The sequence below is a fragment of the Bos mutus genome, chromosome 14 (genome assembly GCF_027580195.1).
Source record: "Bos mutus isolate GX-2022 chromosome 14, NWIPB_WYAK_1.1, whole genome shotgun sequence".
Taxonomy (NCBI): domain Eukaryota; kingdom Metazoa; phylum Chordata; class Mammalia; order Artiodactyla; family Bovidae; genus Bos; species Bos mutus.
Window position 1 is genome coordinate 35,049,593 of NC_091630.1, and position 9,525 is coordinate 35,059,117.

Here is a 9,525-nt window from a genome sequence, read left to right on the forward strand (position 1 = left end):
AAACAGTTTCTGTCCGTTGGGGTTTACTTTGGAATCCCTCATCAGAATGTTGCTAAAAAGGCTTCATAATTACTACATATTTATCCTTTCAATAAGAGATCTCAAAACAATTTACTAAGAAGGTTATTACTTTGTCATTCAGACTGGGGTACAAAGAGATCAGCAACTTATTAAAGGTTAATAAATTATTCACTGATTGGGACTTGAGCTTCTGGTCTCCAGAATCACAAGTTTCTATTTAAACCCCAAAGAGCAGGCAAAGGAAACAGTACCTTTTCCGCGGTGCTCCGTACCCAGCGTGCTTAGCATAATCAGTTTACCAGTGTCAATTTCATTACCGTTTATAAACAGAGATGCTGCCTCATGGGAAAAGAAAAGCTCTCCTACTCTTCTTCCATCTCCAAATGGGGTAATTCGCCATTCAAATCCATTGTGAAAGGGGCACAGAGTTTATTTCAGCAGGCTTGGAGAAAGGACGCAGCTTTCTGCAGGAGAAGCCCCTCTGGGATTTGACTGGGGTTGACAGACTCCGAGGTTAGATGTTATGTGTCCCTAGACCACTCATTCTGGATGCCTTCTTCATCAGAACCTTATTTGAAAATCCTCTTATCCTCCTTTGACCCTGAAAGGCTGTTATCCAAAGGAATATATACTCTAATCCTCCTCAGCCTGTCTGGGGAGATTTAGCTCTCAGTCACAGGAGTTTGAAAGAAAAGATTTTCAGCAGCCCTCCTGGAAGGGAGATGTGTTGTTGACCATAAAGAAATGGGTCATGTTTACATGTTTTTGTGAGTGACTTGGAGATGTTTCTGGAAATTCAGAAACGTGTGTGTGTGAGTGTACGTGTTTAGAAACAAATGTGTGTGTGTGTGTGTGTGTGTGTGTGTGTGTGTGATGGTCACTTCAATATCTGTGGGAGAAAAGAATCAAAATTTTGTATAAATTTTAATAAGACTCCCTGAATATTCTGGAAGAGTTTGAATTAAGGACTATTCAGCACCAAAGAAATGTCCTTTTGTTACTTCCCAGCACAAAATTAATTCAGACTAAGAAAACTGTGCCTAATGAAAGTCCTTAGGGAACTGGTTTTTAGGAGTAAAAAAGGACTGCTTAAAATTAGATTAACTTCCCAGTAATATAGGACATGTTTTCTCGGGGGTACTTCAACAATGTGACTCATGCTTTGTCTCACTGTTGTTTAAAACTGCTCCTTCTACAAACTGATTTACACTTTTCAACTGCACAAAATTTGTGTCTAAGAAAATAGTAACGGGGGACTTCCCCGGTGGTCCGGTGGTTAAGAGTCCGTGCTTCCACCGTTCAGTCCCTGGTTGGGGAGCTGGGACCCCATATGCCGTCAGAGGGGGAGGGAAGGGTGTTCAGTCCCTGGTTGGGGAGCTGGGACCCCATATGCCGTCAGAGGGGGAGGGAAGGGGTGGAGAGGAGGAACAGAGGGAGGGAGGGAAAACGAAGGGAAGAAGGAAGGAAGGAAGAAAACAGTGTGGAGAGATGGAAACTGTGTCCTGGAAATCAGACAAACTTTGGGATCTCACCTGGTTCCAATTCGAACTTTGCCCATGCCTGGTTGGGTGGAATCTGGAATGTTCCTTTAAACTCTCTGAAGCCTCAGATCCCTCTTCTGGAGAAATGATGATAAAATACTCTCCGTGAGAGATTGTTGTGTGAATGGGATAACGTATTCACAAAACCTAGCACCTGGTGGAAATTTTTAAGATGTTATTTTCCATTTATAAGCTCAGTCTTGTGCCAGTTTTCCTAAATGCCGAAACAATTGAGATTGAACAAGCTGGTATTTACTCTGTGTTATCTGTGTTTATCTCTTTGCTGTGCTGACTTTTCTCTTTCCCCATGGTTTAGGCATTTTATATATCTCCCACCATGTTTCTCCAATAAATATTTTAAAAATGTGACCTGTGGTAAATTTGAAAAGGATAATTAGTTTTCTGTTTTCCTTTGGGAAAGAATATGTCAAGTGACAACTACTGGAAAAGCAGTCAACTTTCCCTAACTCTAACCTATTGCTAGTTTACAGACATTCAAACTCATAGCTATGTAATTTAAATGGCAGATATGTGAATTTGGGGATTAATATGATGGAATATTAATTTCTTTGGAAGGAATGATGCTAAAGCTGAAACTCCAGTACTTTGGCCACCTCATGCAAAGAGTTGACTCGTTGGAAAAGACTCTGATGCTGGGAGGGATTGGGGGCAGGAGGAGAAGGGGATGACAGAGGATGAGATGGCTGGATGGCATCACTGACTCGATGGATGTGAGTCTGAGTGAACTCCAGGAGTTGGTGATGGACAGGGAGGCCCAGCGTGCTGCGATTCATGGGGTCACAGAGTCGGACACGACTGAGCGGCTGAACTGAACTGAACTGATGATGGAATAAAACATACTAAATTTTTCCATCTTAATAAACTCTTTGTTTAGTTATCAATAAGATGTGTAACTTGGAATGAAACTTCTGAATTCTCTGAGAATCTAGTTCCTCAACAACAACAACAAAATAGAAAGTATTATTATAGGGATTAAAACCCAGTTGAATATGATATTATGTTGGCAACTAATTTAAATTTTTTTAAAAAAGCGGTCCAACCAACGGCCTTCACTTTGATGATCTTTTTAGTTTCCTCCTGCTAGGATTCATCGGAAACGGGCTTTGTCTATGATAAATGACTTTAATAGACTCCCTTTCACAGAGCCGAATTTGCCTATTATTGCTGATGCTTTGTAAGAATCAAAAATTCTTACAATTTCTGAACAGTGGAGATCATCAGAGACGTAGCCTATCTACACCACAGCCTAAGAGGAAGAGTGATGAATGGAATGTCTCTAAAAGGTCATTTTAAAACCATGAATCATGTTTCTTTGCTTTCAAGGAGGAAACTAGAATTCCATGGTATTGATGACTCCCTGGAATTCTTCCCTGGACTTAGGAAACTCAGCATTTCACGTGCAAATAGCCAACTTGTCTTGATCATCCTTTTCCACCTGCATTGGATGTTATGATATTTGCATCTTTACATGAGAAAATGTACACGTATTTGAATATATAATTAACTGCCCTAAAAAAACTGGCAGAATCTGTATTTTTTTCTTTTCTTTTTTTTGACTGGATTCATCCCTCCCAGTGCTACTGTATTTTAAGTGGTTTTTTTTAAAGTGAGTCCTTGACCTTCAGTGATTAACTTAAAACCTATGAGTCTTAGCTGTGAATTTTGTCTACATGCATATAAGTACTCATTTCCAGTGACATAAAAGCCTACAGGAAACAAAATACACTGATCTATTCTACCTCTATCACTCTAAACAAATAGCCAACGTGGAATCACTGTTTTAACTAATACAGCACTGTAATACAACTGCTGAAGGCAGTCTGTTTAGCACAAAAAGGCAGGAAAATGCACATTTGAAGGATGATTATTGGTGGTGACTAAGAGAGTGTCTAAGAAACTAATAAAGCCTCAATACAGCAACAATCGCTTTATTATTCGATGTTAAAGAACCTCAAGGAAGATTTATATGTTCTTTGAACTTCACGCTCAGACACTTTCCAATTCAATTGCTGGGTTGTTTTAGAGGAAAGCAGAAGTTCAGGAGGAGAACATCTTTCAGTGGGCTGATAATGATTTAGAGTAAGTTTTAATCATTTTCTGCTATCTCCAGGAAGATTACTGACATGACTAAAGCAGAATATACACTAATTTCATCCTCAGAGAAGGGGGGAGATGTTAAAAGCTCATTATGAACAAATGCATTTGCATGCAGCCTGTTTCACATTCAGAGGGAGCAGAGATTCACAACATGGAATTCGAACCAGAGCATTTAGAATGTAAAACATGGTGCAGCTCCTAACAAATAAACAGAATTCCTATAGCCTCAAGGCTTTTAGCGTCAATGAGCTCTAACTGCAAACTTAATACCCACCTTAAGTAAATTTAAAATCTGCATGTGTATCTGAATAAAAAGTTTTTCAATGAAAAACGGTAGATCTCCTGCCTGTCTGGGGATTTATTTGAGATGTTTTGTTTTCTGAGTACAGTCCTTCATCTTAGACTCCTCTTTTCATACCCTACTTTCCAGCCAAGGGAAACGATCCCAAATTCCCTACATTCTGAATGTGCTTCACCTCCACTTTGAGCCGCTGATAATGGCTGCTCAAGAACGTTCTTCCCACCCATTTTTGCATGCGTAAGTCCTAACTATCCTTCCTGGCCCAATTCAAACATTACCTCCTTCAGAAAACCTTCTCTGTATCCCCAAATGGAAGCAGAAATCTGCTTCTGAACTCCTGTAGCTTTAACGTGTGCATAATGACACCACGTTCTATGTTACACAACGGCCACATAGGCATCACGCCCCTCATTTCCTCTGCTGGTTCCTCAAAGGCAGGACTGAGCTCTAATTCAACTTTGTATCTCTCACAGGACCTAAAATAGCCTTTTCCCCTTAATAGATTTTCCCTTAATGGCTGATTCATGTTGACATTTGGTAGAAATCAATGCAATACTGTAAAGCAATTATCCTTCAATCAAAAATAAACAAATAAATAAAATTGAGGAACCTAACATTTCAATCATTGATATTCCTAGGAAAAATGCTATATGATGGTCAGTTTTCATTTATTTATTCCACAGATATTTATTGGATACCATCTGGGTGTCCAACACTGTCCTAGACATGGGGAATGCATAGATAATGAGATCACTTATCTTCTGGTGAGCAAATAAACAAGAAAAAATATATAGTCATAAATAGTATATCACAAATTAAGATAACGTGATAGTGAATGGGCTGCACAAAGGAGTGCTACTTAAGCTGCAAGCCAAATGACTTTTAATCACTTGCATTATGTAAAGATAGAGGAAAAAACATTCCAAGAGAAAGGCCAGACAGAGTGAAGTTTTAAGACAATAAAGATCGACACAGTCAGGACTTGGACAGGAGAGCAAAAATCATTCTAGGTATTTAAACAAAAGGGATTTAATACAGAGAATAAGAGGCTTTCTATTCGACAGAGGATGAAATGGTTGGATGGCATTACCAACTCAATGGACATGAGTTTGAGCAAACTCCTGGAGAGAGTGAGGACAGGGAAGCCTGGTGTGCTGCTGTCCATGGGGGTTGCGAAGAGTCAGACACGACTCAGCGGCTGAACAACAATATTTACTTTTCAATCCCCTCCTGAGAATTATTAGACGTCTTGTTGGCAATTTTCTTTGATTCCTCCATGTGTACATTTTCCAAATGCTACATGGGAAAGCACACGTGGAGGAATCAAAGAAAACTGCTAACAAAATGTGTAATTCTCAGGAGGACATACAAAAGCAAATATAGGTGATCTTACAATAGGTGTGTATGCTGATGGAAATCATTCAGGAGTCAAGAATAAATTGAGAATGCAGAGGGAAAGTGTAAAATTTCAGATATATCATCCTTACAGAATCTATAGGAAACGGGACCTGGAGCACAAGTGGAGGGTTTGGCTTTTGATGGGAGTGAAGGCATTTCTTTCAGAGTTAAGAAAAGGGAAGGCAGAGGTCATAGGAACAGAAGCAAGTGGCACTGTAGCTGCTGCGGTAGGAAAAAGACAGTGTTCCTCTCTAGCAGCTCCTCTGTTTTTCAATGATGTAAAGACAGTAGCTGAGAGTGTGATGTTGGCAAGAAGAGGTCAAAGGATTTGAGGTGAGAAAAGAAGCTATCAAATAGCTGTCTTGGAAATGAGAAAAGCTAGGGAAGTGATGTAAAGTTTAACAGCAGTGTTGAGTACCCCATGTGATTTGGAACCATGAGTTTCAGATGAAAGCAGTCATCAGCAAATTCGTTTTTTTCTCTGCAAATGTTACTTAGTATAAGCAAAAATAGGTAGATAGCTTGATTTAATTAGACTTGACACTTTGCCAAGTAAGCACCACATAGGAAGAGAGGAAAGAGCTGCCAAGAAGTTAAAGTATTTGCAAGGATGTGATAATAATGAACAATTGAAGCTAGGAAGAAGAGCTGTGAAAATATGAGAAGGTTACAGGAACATGCCGTGATGGCCAAGATTAGAGATTTCATTAAGATCTGAAATTGGCAGTTAGAATCTTGGTACAAGGGTGTTGGAAGTTCCAGAAGAAGTGGTCAGAAAGTGAATGAGAGATTGGGCATTTGGCAAGGATGAGGTCAAGAGCATGTCCCTGAAAAAGCTTCAAGTTGCTCGATCTTTGTGACACTATTGGGGTAAAAAGATCCAGCCCTCTCATGTTGTGAGTTAAGATTTCCATATGTCTTCTGATATTAGTATTTTTTACCTACTTAAAAGAATAAAGATTTAAGAGTAAATTAAAAATTAACAGAAAATAAATAAAAGCTAGCATGAGGTACCAGAGAAGGCAATGGCAACCTACTCCAGCACTCTTGCCTGGAGAATCCCATGGATGGAGGAGCCTGGTAGGCTGCAGTCCATGGGGTTGCTAAGAGTCGGACACACTGAGGGACTTCACTTTCACTTTTCACTTTCATGCGTTGGAGAAGGAAATGGCAACCCACTCCAGTGTTCTTGCCTGGAGAATCCCAGGGACGGGGAAGCCTTGTGGGCTGCTGTCTATGGGGTCGCATAGAGTCGGACACGACTGAAGTGACTTAGCAGCAGCAGCAGCAGCATGAGGTACCAGATAAGATGAATTCTAACTTTTTAAAGTACCAACAGGGACCCTTTACCTGAACTTAAAGACCTGAAATAAATTAACAATGCCCCGTGCAATAGCAAGCTGAGTCTTGGCTCCAGGAAAAAAAAAAAATCCACTAGAAACTGGGTCACAACCGAGATTAACAGAATCACATGCAGAGGACCCTTAGCCCTGCACCTTAGGCAAGAGTTTGAATCACAGTAACAGCAATAATTAAAAAGGCGGTGACACTAGGGACGCTGACGATGATACCACTAGGAGTGTGGCAAGCACTTCATATCAGATTATTTTTCCATTTAACTATCTGAATAATCTATTTTACAGGTGAAGAAAATGGAACTTAGAGAAGTTAAATAATTTGCCCAAGTAAACAAAGTAAGTTTGAAACTCTGGGCATTTTGACTTCTTGATGACTTCAGTGACCTATCTCCCACTCCACTGTGTCCCTCTGTGAGAAAAACAAGAGCAATCGATTCATCTAAACTCCAGGTCAAGCCAGTCTGTTGTGATAATTAACTGAAGACTGACAAGTCAGGGCTTATGATGGAAAAAGCAAACCACAGTCTTCACACAGACCAGAACAGGAATTATAGACTAGCCACATATTCACCATGTGATTTGGGGCAATCTACTTAATCTCTTAAGTAGCTTCTTGTCTGTAAAGATGAAAAAAAAAATACTGATGCCTTACTAGTGTTAAATGGAAAGACTAAATGAGATAAGACTAAATCATATCTATGTAGTTCATGGTAGATTTCTTACTTTGTCTGAGTGAAGGGTATGGATTCTACTCATCTTTATTTTCTTTTATTGGAGTCTAGTTGCTTTACAATGGCTGTGTTAGTTTCTACTGTGCAACAAAGTAAATCAGCTACATGTATACATATGTCCCCTCCCTCCCATCCCATCCATCAAAGTAATCACAGAGCAGGAGCTGAGCTCCCTGTGCTATACAGCAGCCGCCCACTAGCCATCCACTTGACACATGGTAGTGAATATATGTCAATCCCAAGCTCCCAATTCATCCCACCCTCCCCTTTCCCCTGTGTCCACCTATCTCTTCTCTATGTCTGCATTTCTTCTCCTGACCTGCAAATAAGTTCATTCTGTACCATTTTTTAAAATGGTACCTAAGTTATCTAGGAAGTACCCAGTGTTTAAAGAAGACAAGACAATGAATGGATTGATGGATGACAAGCTTGAGGTGATGGTGGATAAAAAAGAAGGGGGACTTCCTTGGTGGTCCAGTGGTTAATAATCCACCTGTCAGTGCAGGGTACGTGGGTTCAATCCCTGGTCCGGGAAGATTCCACATGATAAGGAGCAACTAAGCCCATTTGTCACAACTCCTGAAGCACAAGTGCCTAGAGCCGTGTTCCGCAACAAGAGAAACCACCACAGTGAGAATCCCATGCACCACAACAGGAAGGAGCCCCTGCTTGCAGCCACTAGGGAAAGCCCTCACACGGCAACAGAGACCCAGAACAGCCAAAAATAAATAAAATTACAAAAAAAGAAGGGTATGGAAGAAATGTAAGATATATCACTCATTGACTCTCTCTGCCCTGAGACCCACATTTCTCAGCCCTTTTGCTGTTCAGCAGCGATGTATAACTAGATATGGCCAGTAGCTATAAGCAGAAGTGATGTATGTGACTTCTGGCCCAAAGCATTTAACAGCCAGAGTCAGTGAATGACTTTCTCATCCTTTCTCGTGGCAATAACTGGCAATAATTGGAGGACCTATGTTGAGACAGAAGAGCCATAGGGTGGGAGGATCCAGGAACACTGAGTCTTCCTGGGGCAGAAACCTGCCCTGGAGTTACAGGACTCATACCAGACTGTGAATAAACTATGATTTTATTGAGTTAACTCGTTTCTGCAGCATAACCAAGCATACTGTGCCCCTTGTAACACAAATATTTGAGGCCAGAAAATCATCTTTCTGGCATACAAAATTGTTGACTTTATAAGCAGGCTCAAACTAATTAGAAATCAATATCAAAGAAAACAAAAAAAAACTTGGAACAGAGAAAATGCTTTGGATAAAATTTGGTTAATGTCAAGTTTCATAGAACAAGCCATTGATGGTATATAAAAACACAATTAAAAGCACATCTAATTGAAGGTATGAGATTCATATTTCAGAGGGTTTGGATACTTTCTAGAGCTCATTTCCTCACAGACCTCAGAAGCTTAGGTATAAAGTGATCACAAAGGTCATCAAGAATGACCTCCTTACTTTACTGATGAAAAATATGGGTTTTGCAGCAGTGAGCTGATTTTCCCATGGCATTTCAGCAACTCAAGGGCTGAACTAATGTTAAACACCCCATCTATCAAGCTTCAGCCTAGCATCTTTCTAACCCTACTCTCAAGAGCCTTTTTGTGTTATTACCACTGCTTGGTGATACCTGTACACTGGGAAAGAGTTAATGTATCTTGCTGCTGCTGCTGCTAAGTCACTTCAGTCGTGTCCGACTCTGTGCGACCCCATAGACAGCAGCCCACCAGGCTCCCCCGTCCCTGGGATTCTCCAGGCAAGAACACTGGAGTGGGCTGCCATTTCCTTCTCCAATGTATGAAAGTGAAAAGGGAAAGTGAAGTCGCTCAGTCGTGTCTGACTCTTAGCGACCCCCTGGACTGCAGCGCACCAGGCTCCTCCGTCCATGGGATTTTCCAGGCAAGAGTACTGGAGTGGGGTGCCATTGCCTTCTCCATAATGTATCATACAAAGGGTTATTTTTCTTTAACTTCTGAAGAAAGCCAAACTGAATAAAAGCCATTTGATCCTTCTTGAGGGTGTTCATCCAGAAAATGTTAGAAG